General features: G+C 48.7%; 1 protein-coding gene across 8 annotated transcripts in view; it reads left to right on the top strand.

Moving 5' to 3' along the window:
- The first annotated feature begins 1,397 nt into the window (after window positions 1-1,397).
- Window positions 1,398-25,921, top strand: part of arhgef10 (Rho guanine nucleotide exchange factor (GEF) 10) — a 216,685-nt gene continuing 192,161 nt past the window's right edge. For 7 of the 8 annotated variants that reach the window (XM_059982019.1, XM_059982025.1, XM_059982023.1 and 4 more), the window contains exon 1: window positions 1,398-1,474. The gene's annotated coding sequence lies outside the window, so the exon portion shown is untranslated. Of the gene's footprint in view, window positions 1,475-2,362; window positions 2,381-25,921 lie in introns of those variants that run through there. The other variant, XM_059982020.1, reaches the window with a different exon arrangement.

Below are 25,921 nucleotides of genomic sequence, written 5' to 3' on the forward strand. Positions count from 1 at the left end.
ACTTGCGCTGTTCTGCTGAACATTGTGGCCATACTATGTTGGTGCTGGAACGTTTGGCCACACTTGCAGGCTGCCCCCAGCACATCCTTAAGTTTAGTTGGATATCTCAGTCACAGATCAGGTACAGGCACGAACCTCCAAGTGAGTTCCAACAGAATGTCTCCTAATTCTGTAATTTTCAAACATCCAGTGATTCAGATACAGGTTAGTTTATTGTCACACACCAGGATTCAGTGAAACTCCTCGCTCACATGAAGCTCACAATATGCATGGTGTTAATAAATACAGTGATGGCCAATTAACAACACATCCCACACTCTCCCACCATCCCCACATCCTCTTTCCAACCACCCCTCCACCCTCCATTCCATTCCCTTCCTTTCCTCCCCCAGTCCCTCACCTCCCTAGCCTCCTCTTTCCACGGTTCCCCATCTCCCCTTTTCTCCACACCTTCTCATACCATCTCACCCTCTCCCTTCCTTTCCTGTTCCATTCCCCCCCCACACTCTTTCTCCATTCTCATTGGCCCCTTTGCTTTTCCACCACTCCCCAACCCCCCTCTTGCCCCACTCTTTCTCCTGCCCTCTCACCTCCACCTCTTTCCTATTCCCCCTACACTCCGCCACCAACCCCATCCCTCCTCACACCCTCTCCTTATCCCTGTCATTCTTCCACCCCTCCCCACCCTCTCCATTCACTTCTGTTCCACTCCCTGTACAGCCCTCACAACCATTCTGCCCTCTTCCATTCCTCCTCTATATACACCCCTACTCCTTCTCTCCACCCCTCTCTCCCTTCTTCACCTTCGCTCCCACTCCATCCCATCCACCTGTTCACTCTTCTCTCCTCAACTCTTCCCCACCCCATTCATCCATCTTTCTCCCTTTCCTCCAAACCCCTACTATACCCCTCCCCTACCTCAACCCATCTCTCTGCCTCTCCACAGCTCATCCTCTACTCCCCACTCAACACTCTGCCGTTACATCCCTCCATTTTCCCTCTCCCGCCCCTCCTACCCCTACTCTCACCATCCTCTCTCCTCCCATCCCATCCCCTCTCTTATCCGCCCTTCCCACCACACGCTCCCTTCCCATCCTAACCCTTCTTCCTCTCCCTCCCCACTCACCTACCCTCTCCTAATCGCCTCCCCTCCTCCCTCCCACCCCGCCTCCTATTTTAGGTCGATGATACACAATCTAGACAGACTTAGCATCTACATTGAGAATAGTCAGTGAACATTTCGGGCCAGGACCCTCCCCAGACGCGTCTCGACCATGCCGCGTTCCTCCAGCATTTTGTGGGTTTCTACTCGTCGCTCCCTTGACAACGGTAATTGATTGACGTGTAGTTGAACCAATGGGAGGCTGTGAGGGTGTAGCTGAAGCCAGTGAGTGGCGGTGCGGGGCAGGCAGAGAGCTGGGGGCCAGCGGCCGGAGTTTATCCCAGTGTCGGGAACTCGGAGCTGACATCGTTGGTAAGTATGGGCCTTTATCCCGATCCCGGGCCAGTTGCGGGGGTCCAGACACCTTCTTGTGGGGTTAAAGTCGAGATTTCTCCCGGTTTGTGCAGAGAGAAGGGGGAAAGGGTGGAGTGGTGGGAGGGGAGGAAGAGAGGGAGTGGGGAGAGTTGGAGAGACAGATGAGGGAAGCTGGAGAGAGAGAAGGAGGGTGGGAGAGACAGATGCGGGGAGAAAGTGGGGAGGGGTGGTGAGGGAGAGGCTGAGTTTGATTTTGCAGACCACCTTGTGCTGAGTTTGGAAGGTTGTCTGTTGTTTTAGCTGGGAGGTTGGATGTTTCGGTCACGTTTGGAAGTTGTCACGGCGGTGGGCACTCTCTGCACACTGGAGAGCAATGACGCCTTGTGACTCCAGTTTTATCCCTGTTATAGGGAATTTCTGCTGTTACATTCTTAACGGAATCTCACGTTACTTAGGAAATGCGAGTTTTAAAGACAATTGTGCCATTTTGGGGAGGTGGAAAGGGGTGAGGGTTTAGGGGCGGGAGGCTTTCAATCCAGCAACAACAGTGAAGGATTCTCAGAAATAAAGTTTTTTATTCAGATGTTGTCAGTTTGTTTCTGTGAAACCGGGCATTCCAGAGTATGCTACATTGTTTAATAGAGCATCCTTGTCCCTGTCAGAACCAGATTTCTTACCTCTGACACGTGACGTGAAATGTGTTCTTGTATAAAGATATAAAAATACTTAAAGTTGCAAAAAATGCGAAATAAAGGAATGACGAGATGTTTATGGGTTCGTGCACCTTTCAGAAATCTGATCTCGGAGGGAAAGGGACTATTCCTGGATCACTGAGTGCATGTCTTCCGTCTCCTGTACTTGGCTCCCCAGAGGTAGTAGCGAGAGGATGGCATGTCCCGCATGGTAATGGACTTTAGTGATGAATGCTGCTTGTAGAGGCACCGCCTTTTGCAGATGTCCTCAATGGAGGGAGGGGAGGCTAGAGCCCATTTGTCATCAGAAGCGATTGATTGTCAAGTTCCGGTGCGGTTGACTACCCATCGGGTGTGTCTACTTTCTACGGTGCGGTTACAGGGAAATAACTCCCTTCCCCAAGTGCTGACTTTTCCCCTGCTTGGCAGTTCCCAAAGTAATTTCTCAGTGGTTTTCTAGTTCCGATCGATATCTGTTTGTGGTGTGTTCTGGGTATGACAGGCTGAGAAACGAACTCAAGAGGGTCGGGAGTTTTCTGACAAACTTTCCAGTCTCGAGCAGTTGGAACTTTGCCACTGGACCAAACAGATTTAGAGCAGTATTCCAGGCAAGGGCCATTACTCTCAAGCCCAGTCTGCAGCTCTGTATCTTTCCTGTACTTAAATATTTTTTCTCAATAACCACTGCCTGAAAACCATGCAGGATGATACCCAGTGTGGAGGATCGCACAGTGTTTATACATTGAGCCTCAGTGTGAAAAACACACATGCCTGGTACTGTCCCCACTCAACCTGCATTGCATCGAGAAATACTTTGGAATTCTGATTCTTGGATTGTAGGTCTGGTCTCGGAAATAATGCAAAATAATTAGATTTTTTTTAAAAGTCAGAGTCATACAGCACAGAAACAGGCCCTTTGGCCCAACACGCCCATGCCTGACCGAGTCCCATTTGCCCCTCATCCCTCTAAACCTTTCCTATCGACTACCCTGTCCAAGTGCCATTGTTATTGTACTTGGCTCAACCAGTTCCTCTGGCAGCTCATTCTGCATATGGGCTGCACTCTGTGTGGAAAATGTTGCCCCTCAGGTTCTTTTTACATTTCTCGCAGCTTGTCTACGCGTCTTCTGTCTTGGGGAAGAAGACTGTGACCATCTATCTTATCTATGCCCCTCATGATTTTATAAATCTCTATACAGTCTCCTTCACTCCAGAGAAAATGGGCCCAGTCAATGCAGTCTCCCCTTACAACTCAAACCGATTGGTCCCAGTGATATCCTTAAAAATCTTTCCAGAAGCTTCTCGAGCGTAATCATGTCCTCCCTATAGTATAGTGATCAGGACTGCAAGCAATATTATTTTTGATAAGTTGGAAGCAATATTTTTAAAGATCCAGCAAAGTGGCAGTTGTGCTACACCAGAACAATCCCCCAACCTTGATGCTATTTTAGTGCATTGGTGGATTCCAGTGGTAAAAAAAATGTGGTACTAGTCACTGGCGTGATAACTAACTGAAATCTGGTTTGTTATATTTTGTCTCTGAGGCCTTGATAATTATCAGAGCTGTGATGTCTAGGGAGTGGTGCTAAAATCCTTTGTGTTACAGTGAGTGCACAATTCGTGTCATAAGTGGAATGTCTGTTCTTAGCAAGCCTTGATGCCAGCGCTGCTGTGGAGGTATCAGGCACAGGGTTATCACTGGCATATGTCGTGAACTTTGTTAACTTTATGGCAGCAGTACAATGCAATACAATAGGAAAATGAATTACAGTAAATATATAATAGTTAAATAGTGCAAAAATAGAAATAAATCAGTAGTGAGGTAGTGTTCATAGGTTCAATGTCCATTTAGAAATCGGATGGCAGAGAGGAAGAAGCTGTTCCTGAATCGCTGAGTGTGTGCCTTCAGGCTTTTGTACCTCCTTCCCGATGGTAACAATGAGAAGAGGACATGTCCTGATTATTGGGGAACCCTAATCATGGACGCCGCCTTCCAAAGGCACTGCTACTTGAAGATGTCTTGGGTGCCATGGAGGCTAGTACCCAAGATGGAACTGCCTAATTTTACAAGTTTCAGCAACTTCAATCTTGTGCAGTAGCCCCCGTCCCGCCCCCTAACAGTGATGCAGATCGTCAGAGTGCTCCACGCAGTACATGTGTAGAAGCTTTTGAGTGGTTTAGTTCACAAACCAAATCTCCACAAACTCCTAGTAAATATAGCCGCTGTCTTGCCTTTTTTATGGCCTCATCAATGTGTTACAGGTTAGGTCCTTAGATATTGACATCACATTTTGGATTCAGCAATGGCTTGCCATGGCAGACGGGAGGTAGTAGTACCTGTGCTGGTATTTCTGTATTACATACATACAGATAAACTGATGAGTAAGTTTGCTGATGAGATGTGAAGTGGCAGAGATGTGGGAAGTGAAGAATGTCAAAGAATTCAGCCGCATATCGATCAGTTGCAGAGACAGGCAGAAAAATGGCAGATGGAGTTCAAAGTAAAAGAATTTCAATGTCAAAGTAAAATTTATTATTAAAGTTCACTTACATATATATACTAACTTGAATTAAATTTTCTTGCGGCCATTTAGAGGAAAATAAAAAAACTATACTGTACACAGACTGACAGACAATGTGCAAAAGAAGACAAGTTATTCAAATAAAAATAGCAAATAATAGTGAGAACTTGAGTTATAGACAATGGACAATAGGTGCAGAAGTAGACCATTCGGCCCCTCGAGTCTACACCGCCATTCTGAGATCATGGCTGATCATTCACTATCAATACCCAGACCCTGCCTTGTCCCCATATCCCTTGATTGCCCTATCCATCAGATATCTATCTAGCTCCTTCTTGAAAGCATCCAGAGAATTGGCCTCCACCGTCTTCCGAGGCAGTGCATTCCACACCTCCACAACTCTCTGGGAGAAGAAGCTCTTCCTCAACTCTGTTTTAAATAACTGACCTCTTATTCTCAAGTTGTAGAGTCCTTGAAAGTGAGTCTGCAGGTTGTGAAATCGGTTCTGATTTGAGGTGAGTGAAGGCATCCACACCAGTTCAGGAGCCAGATGGTTGAAGGCCAGTAACTGTTCCTGAATCTGGTGGTGTGGGACCTAAGGCTCACGTACCTCACGTCCAGATGGTTGAAGGCCAGTAACTGTTCCTGAACCTGGTGGTGTGGGACCTAAGGCTCACGTACCTCACGTCCAGATGGTTGAAGGCCAGTAACTGTTCCTGAACCTGGTGGTGTGGGACCTAAGGCTCACGTACCTCACGTCCAGATGGTTGAAGGCCAGTAACTGTTCCTGAACCTGGTGGTGTGGGACCTAAGGCTCACGTACCTCACGTCCAGATGGTTGAAGGCCAGTAACTGTTCCTGAACCTGGTGGTGTGGGACCTAAGGCTCACGTACCTCACGTCCAGATGGTTGAAGGCCAGTAACTGTTCCTGAACCTGGTGGTGTGGGACCTAAGGCTCATGTACCTCATGTCCAGATGGTTGAAGGCCAGTAACTGTTCCTGAACCTGGTGGTGTGGGACCTAAAGCTCACGTACCTCATGTCCAAGAGAGCATGGACTGGAAGGTGTGCGATCCTTGATGATGGATGTTGCTTTCTTGTAGCAGCACTCTTTGTATATGTACTCACTGGTGGGGAGGGCTTTGCCTATGATGGACTGGGCTGTATCTACCACTTTCTGTAGCCTTTACCTTTCCTGGGCATTGGTGTTTCCATACCAGGCTGTGATGCGACCAGTTAGTTCAGATAACTGAGGTAACTTTAGGAGTTCAAATATAAGGGTAACATCTACAAAAATATGATAGGACCCTTAACAGCACCAAATTACAAAAACGGAGTTAGGTAATTTGGCCCATCAAGTCTGCTCCAGCATGGCTAATTTATGAACCCCATTCTCCTGTCTTCTCCTTGTAACCTTTGAAACCCTTACTACTCAGGAACCTATCAACCTCTGCTTATGAATCTTGTGGTCCAAGTCCATAAATCCCTGAAAGTGGCAATACAAGAAGATTGGATAACAAGGAAGACATACGGAATATTTGTCTTTATTGATTGGAGTATTGGATTGTCACAGGAAAGCAGCATTCATCATCAGGAACCCCACCACACAGATCATGCTCTCTCCTCATTGCTGTCATAAGGAAGAAGGTACAGGAGCCTCAGGATTCACATCATCAAGTTCAGGAACAGTTATTACCCCTCTACTGTCAGGCTCTTCCCCTCCATCACTGAAATGTTGTCACAGCCAATGGATTCACTTTCAAGGACTCTTCATCTCATGTTCTTGATATTTATTGCTTATTTATTTATTATTATTACTTTTCTTTTTTGTATCTTGTTGCCTTTTGTAAAATAGTTGTCCACCTTGTTGGTGAGGTCTTTCATTGATTCAATTATGGTTATTGGATTTATTATGCCCTCAAGGAAATTAATCTCAGAGTGACATATGGTGTGTGTACTGTATTCTCTCTCTCTCTATCTCCCTCTCCCTCTCCCTCTCTCCCTCTCCCTCTCTCCCTCTCCCTCTCTCCCTCTCCCTCTCTCCCTCTCCCTCTCTCCCTCTCCCTCTCTCCCTCTCCCTCTCTCCCTCTCTCCCTCTCTCCCTCTCTCCCTCCCCCTCTCCCCCTCTCCCCCTCTCCCTCCTCCCCCCCCCCCCCCATAATGAATTTACTTTAAACTTGAATTTGACTGAGTCTGGAAGCCATGTTGCAGTCGGCCCACACTTGAATTGTTGCAGTTTTGGCCACCCCATCACAGGAAGAGTGTGGCAACTTTGGAGGGGGTGCAAAAGGGACACCAGAAACACTGTCTTGATCAGAGAGTAGTAACTGTAAGGCGAGTTTGGACAAACTCAAATTGAGAGAGTCTATTTCCCAGGTTAGGATTGTCAAATACTGGTGGCCTTCACTTTAAGGAGAAAGGGGAAATTTTTAAAGATATGTAGGGCAATTTTTTTTAATAGTGATGGGTGCCTGGAATGTGCTGCCAGGGGTTGTGGTGGAGGCAGATATTGTAGCAATATTTAAAGAGGCATTTAGACAGGCACGTGAACAGGCAGGGAAAGAAGTATGGATCATCTGCAGACAGATGGGATTAATTTAATTTTGCATCATTGTGCAATGAAGGGCCTGTTCCTGTGCTGTACTATTCTATGTAATTGTTCCGGTCAGAGGGGAGACAGAAGCCTGAATGAACTAGCCCCTGGTTCACACTGGTACATCTTCTAACAAAGGGTGTCCTGTGATAATGGTTCTTACCTTTTTGTGTAGGTGAATTTGGAAGTGCTGAAAGTGAAGTAAACATACGTGTTCATTAAAATTGTGTTGGAGCTAGTTTTTAATTTATACCTGAATGATTTTTTTATTATTTGACACATAATTTCAGTTAAAGGGGGTGGAGCCAGTGGGGGCTGGAATGTGCTGTTGTAATGATGACATGTTGTCACTTCAAACCAAAGTTGGCACAGGCTCTGACGTCTCCATGGATACATGGCTCCTTCATAGTGTGCATTGTTACAGACTCTGTGAATGGAATCAAATCCAAGTTCGATGATTTGTCAAGAATGTTGACTGGTTATGAGCTACTTTTTCTGTAACAAACATACTGTGAGAATATTTAGTCTTTTTGAGTGAGATGTAACTGACTTTTGTGTTTGGCTGTAACTGCTACTCAATAACTTCACTGGATGGCAAAGGATACTTGTGCTAAGAAGAACTCAAAGTTCCATGTTCTGGATTCATGAAGTCAGCACAAAAGCAGATACTTCAGCAGAGACTAGCTGAGCTGTTATTCTGCCTGGTCCCAGCAACTTGCACCTGGACCTGGGCCATAGACCTACATACCCCTCCCAGTCATGCAGTTACGCAAACTGCTCTTGAATGTTCCACCAGCAACTCATTTCACACTGACAACGCCCTCTGAGTGCAGAAATTCCCCTTAGATATTTCACCTTTCACCTTTAACCCACGACCTCTAGTTCTAGCCTCACCCAACCTCAGTGGGAAAAGCCTGCTTGCATTTACCCTGTCTCTAGCCCTCATAACCCTATAAACCTCTAACATAACTCCTCTCTTCCTCCTTTGGTCCGGTGAATAAAGTCCTCATCTATTACCCTATAATTCAAGACCTAAAGTCCCAGCAATGTTCCTCATTTCTGTTCTTTTAACATGATTATCATTTTGGCTTGCTGGATGACACAACAATGTCAGAAGTTGGTCACCAGCCTTGTACGGAAATTATCTTGCGCTCTTATGCTGCTCTTTCCATAAAAGAAACACCTTGTTTGTGGTTTGTCTGAAGTGGGGGAAGAAGGAGGTGGAAGCGGGATTTCAGTTTGTTTTTTATGTGGTTCAGAGTTGTTAATAAACCAATGATACGACTGTACTGGTATTCAGGGTGCTTTGGAGCTCTTTATGCAGGTATCAGTGTTGGGGTTGTAATAGAGTGACTATACAGTTGTTGAAACCTTCAAAGTAACTATTATGAAATAATGTTTTACTCTTAAGTGCTTTTCATGTGTGACCAATATGCAGAACTTGTTTAAAAAAAAGTATTTCCCATTCTGTCCAGCCTTGATTATTTACACCTTACATTGTTTTACAACTTTACAACTTGCATCATTTCCAAAGACAAAATGGAGTTTATTGTCATCTGCACAAGTGCATGTGTGCACTGGTGCAATGAAAAACATGGCACATGTCACCAGTTAAGCATCATTCACAATAAAACATAAATTAAACATAAAATACAGACAATTTATACTACCAGGAACTATAGCTTTATGAAGTGGTTGCCAGTCAACTTTGGTCTGAGGATAAAGCTTGCAGACGAGAGTACAGAAGGAATGTGGTTAGAGTAACTGTTAGTGAGCGGAGTGGCCTTGTTTTAGGTAGCTCCCTGGAGGTGTATTGATGGGCTACCAGTACCAAGAAGGCAGACCATTGCCTCTGCTTCCTCAGGAGGCTAAGGAAGTTCAACATGTCCCCAGTGACTCTCACAAATCTTTATAGATGCACCATAGAAAACATCCGATCCAGATGTATTACAGTTTGGTCCAGCAACACGTGACCTCAAGAAACTGTGGAGAGTTGTGCGCACAGCTCTCACCACGTTACAGAAGCCAGCCTCTCCGGGTAGACTGCGTCGACACTTCTCACTGCCTCAGTAAAGCAGGCAGCATAATCAAAGAACCAGCCACCTTAGATATCCCCTCTCCCATTGGGCAGAGCTACAAAAGCCCAAAGGCACATACCGCCAGGCTCAAAGTCAGTTTCTACCCTGCTTTTTTAAAACTATGGAATGGACTTGTCTGATAAAGATGAACTCGATATCCTAATCTATGTCCTCATCTCCCTTGTTCCTTATTTGTCTACCTGCATGGCACTTTCTCTGTAACTGCAGAAACCTAAATTATTTCTACTCTTTACAGAGGTATCCTAACATCTTCCATTATGGACTTGCTCTCAAGGACACCCTACAACTCCTCATCTCAGTGTTATATGCTTTTGTTTGCTGTTTGTCTTTTGCACACTGCTTGTTTATTTATCTTTGTTTATTTCCACTCGGGAGTCGTCGTGTGAGATTCCCCAAAGGTTTATCTGTGAGTTGAGTCGGTGGTGAGGAAGGCAAATGCAATGATAGCATTCATTTTGAGAGAACTAGAACATAAGGGCAAGGATGTAATGCTGATGCTTTATAAGGCATTACTAAGACCACACTTGGATTACAGTAGTAGTTTTGGGCCCCTTATTGAAGAAAATGTATGCTGTCATTGGCGAGGGTCCATAGGCGGCTCACAAGTATGATCTTGGGAATTAACGGGTTAACGTTCATTAATGTAATGAGGAGTGCTTAATGGCTCTGGGCTTGTACTCACTCAAGTTAATAAGAATGGAGGGGGGAGTCTCAATTCAAACCTATTGAATATTTGAAAGCCTGGATAGGCAAGATGTGGAGAGGATGCTTCCTGTAGTAGAAGTGTCGAGGATCAGAGGGTACAGCTTCAGAATAGAGGGACGTACATTTAGAACGGAGACAAGGAGGAATTTTTTTGCCCAAGGGTAGGCAAGCTGTGGAATTCATTGCCATCGATGGCTGTGCAGGCCATCATTGGGTGTATTTAGAGTGGAATTTGGTAGGTTACTAATTCGTAAGGGCATCAAAGGTTACAGGGAGAAGTCAGGGGAATGGGTTTGAGAGGGATATTAAATCTGCCATAATGGAATGGCGGAGCACTCGATGGTCTGAATGTCCTAATTCTCCTCCTTGGACTAACAAGGAGATTGTTTGTAAATTCTGTTGTATTTTTTTCCTGTAAGAAAATGAATCTCAGAGTAGTTTATGGTAGCATCACATACTTTGATAATTAATATTGATATTGAATAGATTAGGACTTTATTCCTTAGAACGTAGAAGATTGAGGGGAGATTTGATAAAGGTATACAAAAGTATGAAGGGTATAGATAGGATCGTGAGAGTGTGGAGTGAGCTGCCAGCACAAGTGGTGCAGTGGGCTCAACCTCATTGTTTAAGAGAAGTTTGGATAGATAGATGGTATACAGGGCTATGGTCCCATTGTAGGTCGATAGGAGCAAGCAGTTTAAAAGTTTCCAGTATGGACTAGATGGGCCAAAAGTCCTATTTCTGTGCTGTACTTAAACATGATTCTATGACTCTTAAAGTTTCTTTGAATTTTAATTAAAACCACATTTTAAAGGCTCCTATTATTACTATAAATATTGCTGAATTCTGCATTGTTTTACCTCAATGTATTGATGTATGGAATGATCTGTGAATGGCAGGCTAACAAAAGCTTTTCATTGAACGCATCTTGGTAGATGTGACAATAATAAACCAATTACCAATTATACTGGTAACTTTTCATTAACCCAGCTGATATCAGTAACGCCACTTGGGAGTACAAGCTTGGATCTGATTGCACAGAGCACTTCTGGTGACTAGATAATTTCACCTGTTCCCTGTGTTTTCTGTTGCAATGCCAGTTTTCTGTCACCTAGTATTCCAGAAGCAGCAGTTGGAGATGGGTCCAATCTGCACAGCGGGCGGCAGTGGGTACACCCTGCATGGCAGGAGGACAGTCAATTCTGCGACTACAACCTCTTCTGTTGGTCAGACTGACCTAGCTCCTGCCCTAAGAGTGGTCCTGGCCCCTGTGATGTCACCTCTAATGTACTCGTCCAAATCTGCTGGATCAGTGAGATATTCGTTCTTCCTTCTCAATCTCTTCTCCTTTCACTCTTAAAATTATGATTTTTCAGAATCGTTGAGCCTCAGGGCCAGCGTTGGGTCAGAAAGTGAATTGGAGACTCAGTATTCAAACTCAGATGTGTATCCTGAACCAGGGTTAGGGTCAGGAATGTGGGGAAGTTTGTTAGTGAGGCTGGGGTCGGGAGCTGGAGCACCAGGAATGAAGAATGTGGGAATGTTTGGGCTGGAACCAACAGCTGGAGTGTTGGTCTGTTTCCCACTCTCTTTAACATCTGGCAGATGCTTAGTGTTGTTGTGTGTAAACCCGCACCGGGCTTGTGTGCAAACTTGGTTCGATAGCTAACTCTGCTAACAGCCACGTAACTAGAGTGGGAAGGCCACTTTTCACAAATAATACACGTCCAAGGTCGGTATGATTTGGGTTCAAGCAAACAGGAACATTGTGACATTCCAATTAAAGAAACCTCGATTTGAGTGAATGCTGTGTAAGTACTGCCCTTACATATGTAATTATGAATTGGCAAGAAATACCAGATCATACACCACATAAAATTACAAAGAAAATATATTTCACAAACGAGAAAATCTGCGGATGCTGGAAATCTGAGCAACACACATAAAATGCTGGAGGAACTCAGCAAGCCAGGCAGCATACATGGAAAAAAAGTACAGTCAACATTTCCATACTTTTTTTCATAGGTGCTGCCAGTTATTAAGAGAAAGAAAAGAAATATATAAAAAGGCCCATTACAGCTCAACCGGTCTAAACGCACACATAATCATTGGAGCTCGTCTCTTCCAAAGCTGAGCCAAACCCCCAGTCTGCATAAAAGCACCAGTCACTGTCCAAACTTCTCTTGAAATCCATCTCAAGCAAACTGACACTCTCCCCCTCTCCGTTATGGGGGAGGAGATATGAGAATGGGGTTGACAAGAATAATAAATCAGCCAGGATAGAATGGCAGAGCAGACTTGATGGGCTGAGTGGCCTAATTCTGTTCCGATGTCTTATGAGCTTATTATGAGGGTTTTATCCAGTAATCTAGAAGACTGACCGTCCAGCCTGGGTGCTAGATTATTGGTGAAGTATTGTATTCTGTTATATTACTTTGAACCATCTGAACCTTTGCTGTGTTGAAGATATAATGCAAGTTTTTTAATTGATATTCAATGTGAAAAAGGATACAGCTATCAAAGCCAAAAATGTGAGAGACTGGGTTATTCTCAGTTTGCCTGCGTAATGGTGAATATGTTTGTGTAAATGTTACTTGTCAGTAATGGTTATGGAAACATCAACACGCACAATTATCCAAGTTGCACCAATCCTGTAGATCCTTTACAATATATAATGATAGATTATCAAATTATTCATCCTTGGCACAGAATTGTGATACGCAAGTGTTTTCTTGGCATGTGACATTGAAAGTTCCTTCTATACTTAACAGAACAGCTGCCAAAAATAAGCAGCCTGTGTTTAACTCATTTATTGACAATTAAAATCGCATGAAGTTATGGTGAAATTATGTGGGTATGCTTCAGTGTTCAAGGATTGCAAAAGCAGAAGTTTTGCCAAGTTAATCCTGCAACTAATGATTTCATAAAGCACTCATCTGAGATCAGTTTTGTTTTTTTGCTGAGTTCTGTTATTCTATAACTTAATTGTGTTGAAAGCAAATACTGAAGCTTCATTCATGTTTTAAGAGCTCTTGTTATTTCCATAAAAATTGTTGAATTTGGTCTTAATTTTAAACAAAACTTGCAAGTAGTGTTAGGTACAATCCAATATCTTCCTTCACCCATCACAATTTGTACTCATCTCAAGTAATGTTCCTGGTGGGTTGCTCTTCCCTCACCCATCACCATCGATGGTTACCTCAGACGGTGTTCCTGGTGGGTTGCCCTTCCCTCACCCATCACCATCGATGGTTACCTCAGACAGTGTTCCTGGTGGGTTGCCCTTCCCTCACCCATCACCATCGATTGTACCTCAGACAGTGTTCCTGGTGGGTTGCTCTTCCCTCACCATCGATGGTTACCTCAGACGGTGTTCCTGGTGGGTTGCCCTTCCCTCACCCATCACCATCGATGGTTACCTCAGACAGTGTTCCTGGTGGGTTGCTCTTCCCTCACCATCGATGGTTACCTCAGACGGTGTTCCTGGTGGGTTGTCCTTCCCTCACCCATCACCATCGATGGTTACCTCAGACAGTGTTCCTGGTGGGTTGCCCTTCCCTCACCCATCACCATCGATTGTACCTCAGACGGTGTTCCTGGTGGGTTGCTCTTCCCTCACCAATCACCATCGATTGTACCTCAGACGGTGTTCCTGGTGGGTTGCTGTTCCCTCACCCATCACCATCGATGGTTACCTCAGACAGTGTTCCTAGTGGGTTGCCCTTCCCTCACCCATCACCATCGATTGTACCTCAGACAGTGTTCCTGGGGGGTTGATCTTCCCTCACCAATCACCATCGATTGTACCTCAGACAGTGTTCCTGGTGGGTTGCTCTTCCCTCACCCATCACCATCGATTGTACCTCAGACAGTGTTCCTGGTGGGTTGATCTTCCCTCACCAATCACCATCGATGGTTACCTCAGACAGTGTTCCTGGTGGATTGCTCTTCCCTCACCCATCACCATCGATTGTACCTCAGACAGTGGTCCTGGTGGGTTGCTCTTTTCTCACCCATCACCATCGATTGTACCTCAGACAGTGTTCCTGGTGGGTTGCTCTTCCCTCACCAATCACCATCGATGGTTACTTCAGACGGTGTTCCTGGTGGGTTGCTCTTCCATCACCCATCACCATCGATGGTTACCTCAGACAGTGTTCCTAGTGGGTTGCCCTTCCCTCACCCATCACCATCGATTGTACCTCAGGCAGTGTTCCTGGTGGGTTGCTCTTCCCTCACCCATCACCATCGATTGTACCTCAGACGGTGTTCCTGGTGGGTTGCTCTTCCCTCACCCATCACCATCGATGGTTACCTCAGACAGTGTTCCTGGTGGGTTGCCCTTCCCTCACCCATCACCATCGATTGTACCTCAGACAGTGTTCCTGGTGGGTTGCTCTTCCCTCACCATCGATGGTTACCTCAGACGGTGTTCCTGGTGGGTTGCCCTTCCCTCACCCATCACCATCGATGGTTACCTCAGACAGTGTTCCTGGTGGGTTGCTCTTCCCTCACCATCGATGGTTACCTCAGACGGTGTTCCTGGTGGGTTGCCCTTCCCTCACCCATCACCATCGATGGTTACCTCAGACAGTGTTCCTGGTGGGTTGCCCTTCCCTCACCCATCACCATCGATTGTACCTCAGACGGTGTTCCTGGTGGGTTGCTCTTCCCTCACCAATCACCATCGATTGTACCTCAGACGGTGTTCCTGGTGGGTTGCTCTTCCCTCACACATCACCATCGATGGTTACCTCAGACAGTGTTCCTAGTGGGTTGCCCTTCCCTCACCCATCACCATCGATTGTACCTCAGACAGTGTTCCTGGGGGGTTGATCTTCCCTCACCCATCACCATCGATTGTACCTCAGACAGTGTTCCTGGTGGGTTGCTCTTCCCTCACCCATCACCATCGATTGTACCTCAGACAGTGTTCCTGGTGGGTTGATCTTCCCTCACCAATCACCATCGATGGTTACCTCAGACAGTGTTCCTGGTGGATTGCTCTTCCCTCACCCATCACCATCGATTGTACCTCAGACAGTGTTCCTGGTGGGTTGCTCTTTTCTCACCCATCTCCATCGATTGTACCTCAGACAGTGTTCCTGGTGGGTTGCTCTTCCCTCACCATCGATGGTTACCTCAGACGGTGTTCCTGGTGGGTTGCCCTTCCCTCACCCATCACCATCGAAGGTTACCTCAGACAGTGTTCCTGGTGGGTTGCTCTTCCCTCACCATCGATGGTTACCTCAGACGGTGTTCCTGGTGGGTTGCCCTTCCCTCACCCATCACCATCGATGGTTACCTCAGACAGTGTTCCTGGTGGGTTGCCCTTCCCTCACCCATCACCATCGATTGTACCTCAGACGGTGTTCCTGGTGGGTTGCTCTTCCCTCACCAATCACCATCGATTGTACTTCAGACGGTGTTCCTGGTGGGTTGCTCTTCCCTCACCCATCACCATCGATGGTTACCTCAGACAGTGTTCCTAGTGGGTTGCCCTTCCCTCACCCATCACCATCGATTGTACCTCAGACAGTGTTCCTGGGGGGTTGATCTTCCCTCACCAATCACCATCGATTGTACCTCAGACAGTGTTCCTGGTGGGTTGCTCTTCCCTCACCCATCACCATCGATTGTACCTCAGACAGTGTTCCTGGTGGGTTGATCTTCCCTCACCAATCACCATCGATGGTTACCTCAGACAGTGTTCCTGGTGGATTGCTCTTCCCTCACCCATCACCATCGATTGTACCTCAGACAGTGTTCCTGGTGGGTTGCTCTTTTCTCACCCATCACCATCGATTGTACCTCAGACAGTGTTCCTGGTGGGTTGCTCTTCCCTCACCAATCACCATCGATGGTTACTTCAGACGGTGTTCCTGGTGGGTTGCTCTTCCCTCACCCATCACCATCGATGGTTACCTCAGACAGTGTTCCTAGTGGGTTGCCCTTCCCTCACCCATCACCATCGATTGTACCTCAGGCAGTGTTCCTGGTGGGTTGATCTTCCCTCACCCATCACCATCGATTGTACCTCAGACAGTGTTCCTGGTGGGTTGCTCTTCCCTCACCCATCACCATCGATGGTTACCTCAGACAGTGTTCCTGGTGGGTTGCTCTTCCCTCACCCATCACCATCGATTGTACCTCAGGCGGTGTTCCTGGTGGGTTGCTCTTCCCTCACCCATCACCATCGATTGTACCTCAGGCGGTGTTCCTGGTGGGTTGCTCTTCCCTCACCAATCACCATCGATTGTACCTCAGACGGTGTTCCTGGTGGGTTGCTCTTCCCTCACCCATCACCATCGATTGTACCTCAGACGGTGTTCCTGGTGGGTTGCTCTTCCCTCACCCATCACCATCGATTGTACCTCAGACGGTGTTCCTGGTGGGTTGCTGTTCCCACACCAATCACCATCGATGGTTACCTCAGGCGGTGTTCCTGGTGGGTTGCTCTTCCCTCACCAATCACCATCGATTGTACCTCAAACGGTGTTCCTGGTGGGTTGCTCTTTCCTCACCCATCACCATCGATGGTTACCTCAGGCGGTGTTCCTGGTGGGTTGCTCTTCCCTCACCCATCACCATCGATTGTACCTCAGACAGTGTTCCTGGTGGGTTGCTCTTCCCTCACCCATCACCATCGATGGTTACCTCAGACAGTGTTCCTGGTGGGTTGCTCTTCCCTCACCCATCACCATCGATGGTTACCTCAGACAGTGTTCCTGGTGGGTTGCTCTTCCCTCACCCATCACCATCGATGGTTACCTCAGACAGTGTTCCTGGTGAGTTGCTCTTCCCTCACCCATCACCATCGATTGTACCTCAGGCGGTGTTCCTGGTGGGTTGCTCTTCCCTCACCAATCACCATCGATTGTACCTCAGACGGTGTTCCTGGTGGGTTGCTCTTCCCTCACCCATCACCATCGATTGTACCTCAGACGGTGTTCCTGGTGGGTTGCTCTTCCCTCACCCATCACCATCGATTGTACCTCAGACGGTGTTCCTGGTGGGTTGCTGTTCCCACACCAATCACCATCGATGGTTCCCTCAAGCGGTGTTCCTGGTGAGTTGCTCTTCCCACACCCATCACCATCGATTGTACCTCAGGCAGTGTTCCTGGTGGATTGCTCTTCCTTCACCCATCACCATCGATTGTACCTCAGGCAAGTGTTCCTGGTGGGTTGCTCTTCCCTCACCCATCACCATCGATCGTACCTCAGACGGTGTTCCTGGTGGGTTGCTCTTTCCTCACCCATCACCATCGATGGTTACCTCAGGCACTGTTCCTGGTGGGTTGCTCTTCCCTCACCCATCACCATCGATGGTTACCTCAGGCAGTGTTCCTGGTGGGTTGCTCTTCCCTCACCCATCACCATCGATGGTTACCTCAGACAGTGTTCCTGGTGGGTTGCTCTTCCCTCACCCATCACCATCGATGGTTACCTCAGGCGGTGTTCCTGGTGGGTTGCTCTTCCCTCACCCATCACCATCGATTGTACCTCAGGCAGTGTTCCTGGTGGGTTGCTCTTCCCTCACCCATCACCATCGATTGTACCTCGGGCAGTGTTCCTGGTGGGTTGCTCTTCCCTCACCCATCACCATCGATTGTACCTCAGACGGTGTTCCTGGTGGGTTGCTCTTTCCACACCCATCACCATCGATGGTTACCTCAGGCAGTGTTCCTGGTGGGTTGCTCTTCCCTCACCCATCACCATCGATTGTACCTCAGACGGTGTTCCTGGTGGGTTGCTCTTTCCACACCCATCACCATCGATGGTTACCTCAGACAGTGTTCCTGGTGGGTTGCTCTTCCCTCACCCATCACCATCGATGGTTACCTCAGACAGTGTTCCTGGTGGGTTGCTCTTCCCTCACCCATCACCGTCGATGGTTACCTCAGGCGGTGTTCCTGGTGGGTTGCTCTTCCCTCACCAATCACCATTGATGGTTCCCTCAGGCAGCGTTCCTGGTGGGTTGCTCTTCCCTCACCCATCACCATCGATGGTTACCTCAGACAGTGTTCCTGGTGGGTTGCTCTTCCCTCACCCATCACCATCGATGGTTACCTCAGGCGGTGTTCCTGGTGGGTTGCTCTTCCCTCACCCATCACCATCGATTGTACCTCGGGCAGTGTTCCTGGTGGGTTGCTCTTCCCTCACCCATCACCATCGATTGTACCTCAGACGGTGTTCCTGGTGGGTTGCTCTTCCCTCACCCATCACCATCGATGGTTACCTCAGACAGTGTTCCTGGTGGGTTGCTCTTCCCTCACCCATCACCATCGATGGTTACCTCAGGCGGTGTTCCTGGTGGGTTGCTCTTCCCTCACCCATCACCATCGATTGTACCTCGGGCAGTGTTCCTGGTGGGTTGCTCTTCCCTCACCATCAATGGTTACCTCAGGCAGTGTTCCTGGTGGGTTGCTCTTCCCTCACCCATCACCATCGATTGTACCTCAGACGGTGTTCCTGGTGGGTTGCTCTTTCCTCACCCATCACCATCGATGGTTACCTCAGACAGTGTTCCTGGTGGGTTGCTCTTCCCTCACCCATCACCATCGATGGTTACCTCAGGCGGTGTTCCTGGTGGGTTGCTCTTCCCTCACCCATCACCATCGATTGTACCTCGGGCAGTGTTCCTGGTGGGTTGCTCTTCCCTCACCCATCACCATCGATTGTACCTCAGACGGTGTTCCTGGTGGGTTGCTCTTCCCTCACCATCAATGGTTACCTCAGGCAGTGTTCCTGGTGGGTTGCTCTTCCCTCACCCATCACCATCGATTGTACCTCAGACGGTGTTCCTGGTGGGTTGCTCTTTCCTCACCCATCACCATCGATGGTTACCTCAGACAGTGTTCCTGGTGGGTTGCTCTTCCCTCACCCATCACCATCGATTGTACCTCAGACGGTGTTCCTGGTGGGTTGCTCTTTCCACACCCATCACCATCGATGGTTACCTCAGACAGTGTTCCTGGTGGGTTGCTCTTCCCTCACCCATCACCGTCGATGGTTACCTCAGGCAGTGTTCCTGGTGGGTTGCTCTTCCCTCACCCATCACCAGCGATGGTTACCTCAGACAGTGTTCCTGGTGGGTTGCTCTTCCCTCACCCATCACCATCGATGGTTACCTCAGGCGGTGTTCCTGGTGGGTTGCTCTTCCCTCACCCATCACCATCGATTGTACCTCAGGCAGTGTTCCTGGTGGGTTGCTCTTCCCTCACCCATCACCATCGATTGTACCTCGGGCAGTGTTCCTGGTGGGTTGCTCTTCCCTCACCCATCACCATCGATTGTACCTCAGACGGTGTTCCTGGTGGGTTGCTCTTCCCTCACCATCAATGGTTACCTCAGGCAGTGTTCCTGGTGGGTTGCTCTTCCCTCACCCATCACCATCGATTGTACCTCAGACGGTGTTCCTGGTGGGTTGCTCTTTCCACACCCATCACCATCGATGGTTACCTCAGACAGTGTTCCTGGTGGGTTGCTCTTCCCTCACCCATCACCATCGATGGTTACCTCAGACAGTGTTCCTGGTGGGTTGCTCTTCCCTCACCCATCACCGTCGATGGTTACCTCAGGCGGTGTTCCTGGTGGGTTGCTCTTCCCTCACCCATCACCATCGATTGTACCTCAGACAGTGTTCCTGGTGGGTTGCTCTTCCCTCACCCATCACCATCGATTGTACCTCAGACAGTGTTCCTGGTGGGTTGATCTTCCCTCACCAATCACCATCGATGGTTACCTCAGACAGTGTTCCTGGTGGATTGCTCTTCCCTCACCCATCACCATCGATTGTACCTCAGACAGTGTTCCTGGTGGGTTGCTCTTTTCTCACCCATCACCATCGATTGTACCTCAGACAGTGTTCCTGGTGGGTTGCTCTTCCCTCACCAATCACCATCGATGGTTACTTCAGACGGTGTTCCTGGTGGGTTGCTCTTCCCTCACCCATCACCATCGATGGTTACCTCAGACAGTGTTCCTAGTGGGTTGCCCTTCCCTCACCCATCACCATCGATTGTACCTCAGGCAGTGTTCCTGGTGGGTTGCTCTTCCCTCACCCATCACCATCGATTGTACCTCAGACAGTGTTCCTGGTGGGTTGCTCTTCCCTCACCCATCACCATCGATGGTTACCTCAGACAGTGTTCCTGGTGGGTTGCTCTTCCCTCACCCATCACCATCGATTGTACCTCAGGCGGTGTTCCTGGTGGGTTGCTCTTCCCTCACCCATCACCATCGATTGTACCTCAGGCGGTGTTCCTGGTGGGTTGCTCTTCCCTCACCAATCACCATCGATTGTACCTCAGACGGTGTTCCTGGTGGGTTGCTCTTCCCTCACCCATCACCATCGATTGTACCTCAGACGGTGTTCCTGGTGGGTTGCTCTTCCCTCACCCATCACCATCGATTGTACCTCAGACGGTGTTCCTGGTGGGTTGCTGTTCCCACACCAATCACCATCGATGGTTACCTCAGGCGGTGTTCCTGGTGGGTTGCTCTTCCCTCACCAATCACCATCGATTGTACCTCAAACGGTGTTCCTGGTGGGTTGCTCTTTCCTCACCCATCACCATCGATGGTTACCTCAGGCGGTGTTCCTGGTGGGTTGCTCTTCCCTCACCCATCACCATCGATTGTACCTCAGACAGTGTTCCTGGTGGGTTGCTCTTCCCTCACCCATCACCATCGATGGTTACCTCAGACAGTGTTCCTGGTGGGTTGCCTTCCCTCACCCATCACCATCGATGGTTACCTCAGACAGTGTTCCTGGTGGGTTGCTCTTCCCTCACCCATCACCATCGATGGTTACCTCAGACAGTGTTTTTGGTGAGTTGCTCTTCCCTCACCCATCACCATCGATTGTACCTCAGGCGGTGTTCCTGGTGGGTTGCTCTTCCCTCACCAATCACCATCGATTGTACCTCAGACGGTGTTCCTGGTGGGTTGCTCTTCCCTCACCCATCACCATCGATTGTACCTCAGACGGTGTTCCTGGTGGGTTGCTCTTCCCTCACCCATCACCATCGATTGTACCTCAGACGGTGTTCCTGGTGGGTTGCTGTTCCCACACCAATCACCATCGATGGTTCCCTCAAGCGGTGTTCCTGGTGAGTTGCTCTTCCCTCACCCATCACCATCGATTGTACCTCAGGCAGTGTTCCTGGTGGATTGCTCTTCCTTCACCCATCACCATCGATTGTACCTCAGGCAAGTGTTCCTGGTGGGTTGCTCTTCCCTCACCCATCACCATCGATCGTACCTCAGACGGTGTTCCTGGTGGGTTGCTCTTTCCTCACCCATCACCATCGATGGTGACCTCAGGCACTGTTCCTGGTGGGTTGCTCTTCCCTCACCCATCACCATCGATGGTTACCTCAGGCAGTGTTCCTGGTGGGTTGCTCTTCCCTCACCCATCACCATCGATGGTTACCTCAGACAGTGTTCCTGGTGGGTTGCTCTTCCCTCACCCATCACCATCGATGGTTACCTCAGGCGGTGTTCCTGGTGGGTTGCTCTTCCCTCACCCATCACCATCGATTGTACCTCAGGCAGTGTTCCTGGTGGGTTGCTCTTCCCTCACCCATCACCATCGATTGTACCTCGGGCAGTGTTCCTGGTGGGTTGCTCTTCCCTCACCCATCACCATCGATTGTACCTCAGACGGTGTTCCTGGTGGGTTGCTCTTCCCTCACCATCAATGGTTACCTCAGGCAGTGTTCCTGGTGGGTTGCTCTTCCCTCACCCATCACCATCGATTGTACCTCAGACGGTGTTCCTGGTGGGTTGCTCTTTCCACACCCATCACCATCGATGGTTACCTCAGACAGTGTTCCTGGTGGGTTGCTCTTCCCTCACCCATCACCATCGATGGTTACCTCAGACAGTGTTCCTGGTGGGTTGCTCTTCCCTCACCCATCACCGTCGATGGTTACCTCAGGCGGTGTTCCTGGTGGGTTGCTCTTCCCTCACCAATCACCATTGATGGTTCCCTCAGGCAGCGTTCCTGGTGGGTTGCTCTTCCCTCACCCATCACCATCGATGGTTACCTCAGACAGTGTTCCTGGTGGGTTGCTCTTCCCTCACCCATCACCATCGATTGTACCTCGGGCAGTGTTCCTGGTGGGTTGCTCTTCCCTCACCCATCACCATCGATTGTACCTCAGACGGTGTTCCTGGTGGGTTGCTCTTCCCTCACCCATCACCATCGATGGTTACCTCAGACAGTGTTCCTGGTGGGTTGCTCTTCCCTCACCCATCACCATCGATGGTTACCTCAGGCGGTGTTCCTGGTGGGTTGCTCTTCCCTCACCCATCACCATCGATTGTACCTCGGGCAGTGTTCCTGGTGGGTTGCTCTTCCCTCACCCATCACCATCGATTGTACCTCAGACGGTGTTCCTGGTGGGTTGCTCTTCCCTCACCATCAATGGTTACCTCAGGCAGTGTTCCTGGTGGGTTGCTCTTCCCTCACCCATCACCATCGATTGTACCTCAGACGGTGTTCCTGGTGGGTTGCTCTTTCCTCACCCATCACCATCGATGGTTACCTCAGACAGTGTTCCTGGTGGGTTGCTCTTCCCTCACCCATCACCATCGATGGTTACCTCAGGCGGTGTTCCTGGTGGGTTGCTCTTCCCTCACCCATCACCATCGATTGTACCTCGGGCAGTGTTCCTGGTGGGTTGCTCTTCCCTCACCCATCACCATCGATTGTACCTCAGACGGTGTTCCTGGTGGGTTGCTCTTCCCTCACCATCAATGGTTACCTCAGGCAGTGTTCCTGGTGGGTTGCTCTTCCCTCACCCATCACCATCGATTGTACCTCAGACGGTGTTCCTGGTGGGTTGCTCTTTCCTCACCCATCACCATCGATGGTTACCTCAGACAGTGTTCCTGGTGGGTTGCTCTTCCCTCACCCATCACCATCGATTGTACCTCAGACGGTGTTCCTGGTGGGTTGCTCTTTCCACACCCATCACCATCGATGGTTACCTCAGACAGTGTTCCTGGTGGGTTGCTCTTCCCTCACCCATCACCGTCGATGGTTACCTCAGGCGGTGTTCCTGGTGGGTTGCTCTTCCCTCACCAATCACCATTGATGGTTCCCTCAGGCAGCGTTCCTGGTGGGTTGCTCTTCCCTCACCCATCACCATCGATGGTTACCTCAGACAGTGTTCCTGGTGGGTTGCTCTTCCCTCACCCATCACCATCAATGGTTACCTCAGGCAGTGTTCCTGGTGGGTTGCTCTTCCCTCACCCATCACCATCGATTGTACCTCAGACGGTGTTCCTGGTGGGTTGCTCTTCCCTCACCATCAATGGTTACCTCAGGCAGTGTTCCTGGTGGGTTGCTCTTCCCTCACCCATCACCATCGATGGTTACCTCAGACAGTGTTCCTGGTGGGTTGCTCTTCCCTCACCCATCACCGTCGATGGTTACCTCAGGCGGTGTTCCTGGTGGGTTGCTCTTCCCTCACCAATCACCATTGATGGTTCCCTCAGGCAGCGTTCTTGGTGGGTTGCTGTTCCCACACCAATCACCATCGATTGTACCTCAGACAGTGTTCCTGGTGGGTTGCTCTTCGCTCACCCATCGCCGTCTGTGGTCACCTCAGACAGTACTTCTGAGGTCCAAAGGAAATAAGCACTCAATTTGTCCCTCAGAATCTGCACTGGACTTTCCTCTTTGACTGGGGCATGCTGCTGTTGAATGTCATTTGGAAGTGGACATAGACATCCCACACAGAGCCTTGTGGGTCCCATTGATAGGGCCAAAGGGAGCTGGTGAAGCAGCTGCTTGGGTGAGAGGTTACTGACTGCTAATGATTTTATGGATATTTCTTTCACATGGGGAACAAACTTAACTTCATAAAGGACAATGCACTCTGGAGAAGCATTTGAGCTGGAATTCCTCTGTGTTTATCTTTTCTGCCAATCTACAGCAACCGTTGTGTAGATCGGGAGCTGATCAGGTTGGCATTTCTTCTATTGATCGTTTCGTTGCTACGGTGCTTAAAAAAAAAACTGTTCAATTGTAACGGGTCTGGAGGCAGGAGGAGATGGGAGGTTTCCGATGGACATCTCTGACTGTGCAACTTTGTACTGTTTCTCAGTGTCAAATACCATTGTTCACGGAACTCTGTACAGAGTAACCTTGCTAAACTGCAGCAAGTAAGCTGTAAAAGAAAGAATGTCTGTAAAGATGTTGCATTGCTATCTGCAGCAACATTACAAATTAAGATCCAAAGAGGAGATATCATGGTAGTAGTCGTGTATGAAGTTCTCCTGAGGGGTTGTCAAAGTTGATGGGCCACTGTAACAGTAGTGGTAGTGAGATCACTCGAGTCAAGGGTTGTCTGTTGGTTGGTCCTCAGGCGACTGCGGAGGCTGATCAGAGATCCACATTTTCAGAATCAGAATCAGGTTTATTATCACTGGCCTATGTCGTGAAATTTGTTAACTTAGCAGCCGCAGTACCAGGCAATACATAATGTAGAAGAAGAATAAATAAATAAATTACTGTATAGTATAATGAATAGCTTAAAAATTGTGCAAAACAGAAATAATAGATATAACAAAGAAGTGTGGTGTTGTTCACGGGATCAATGTCCATTTAGGAATCGGATGGCAGAGGGAAGAAGCCTTCAGGCTTCCACCATTCCGGACGGGCCCCAGACAGTCCTTCCAGGTGAGGCAACACTTCACCTGCAAGTCTGCTGGAGTCGTCTACGGCATCCGGTGCTCCCGGTGCGGCCTCCTCTACATCGGCGAGACCCGACACAGATTGGGGGACCGCTTCGTCGAGCACCTCCGCTCCATCCGTCACAATAGACAGGACCTCCCGGTTGCCACCCACTTCAACTCTGCCTCTCATTCCCATCTAGATATGTCCAGACATGGCCTTCTCTACCACCATGATGAGGCCAAACTCAGGTTGGAGGAGCAACACCTCATCTACCCTCTGGGTAGCCTCCAGCCTGGTGGTATGAACATTGAATTCTCCAATTTCTGGTAATTCCCTCCCCCTCCCCCTTCCCCTATCCCAGGTCCCTCTCTGCCTCTCTCCCTTTTCAACTTTCTGCTTCCTTATCTCTACAGTTCTTTCATGCTTATCCCCTCCCCTTCCCCCCTTTATCTCTCCTCTGATTGGTTTTCCACCTGGCGCCTCTAGACCCTACACCCTCCCCTATCTCTATTACTGGGCTTCAGCCCTCTCTTCCCCCCAATTCCTGATGAAGGGTCTCAGCCTGAAACGTTGGCTATTCTTTTCCCATGGATGCTGCCTGACCTGCTGAGTTCTTCCAGCGTTGTGCAGCTTCTTTCGGTCCCGTGCAGTAGCCCCTCCATACCAGACAGTGATGCAGCCTGTCAGAATGCTCTCCATGGTACATCTATAGAAGTATTTTAGTGTATTTGTTGACATAGCAAATCTCTTCAAACTCCTAATGAAGTATAGACGCTATCTTGCCTTTGTTGTAGCTGCATTGATATATTGAGACCAGGTTAGGTCCTCAGAGATCTTGACACCTGGGAACTTGAAACAGCTCACTTCTGATCCCTCTTTGAGGATTGGTATGTGTTCCTTCGTCTTACCCTTCCAGAAGTCTGCGATCAGCTCTTTCGTCTTACTGATGTGGGCAACACTCCACTAGTTGGCAGATCTCACTCCTGTACACCCTCTTGTCTCCATCTGAGATTCTACTAACAATGGAGTCATCATCAAATTTATTGATGGTATATGAGCTATGACTAGTCACACAGTTGTGGGTATTTACTGATGCAGTGTGGGCAAGTGTAAATGGTGGCTGTGGTTAATGGTTG

Source organism: Hypanus sabinus, chromosome 10 (assembly GCF_030144855.1).
Source record: "Hypanus sabinus isolate sHypSab1 chromosome 10, sHypSab1.hap1, whole genome shotgun sequence".
NCBI lineage: Eukaryota > Metazoa > Chordata > Chondrichthyes > Myliobatiformes > Dasyatidae > Hypanus > Hypanus sabinus.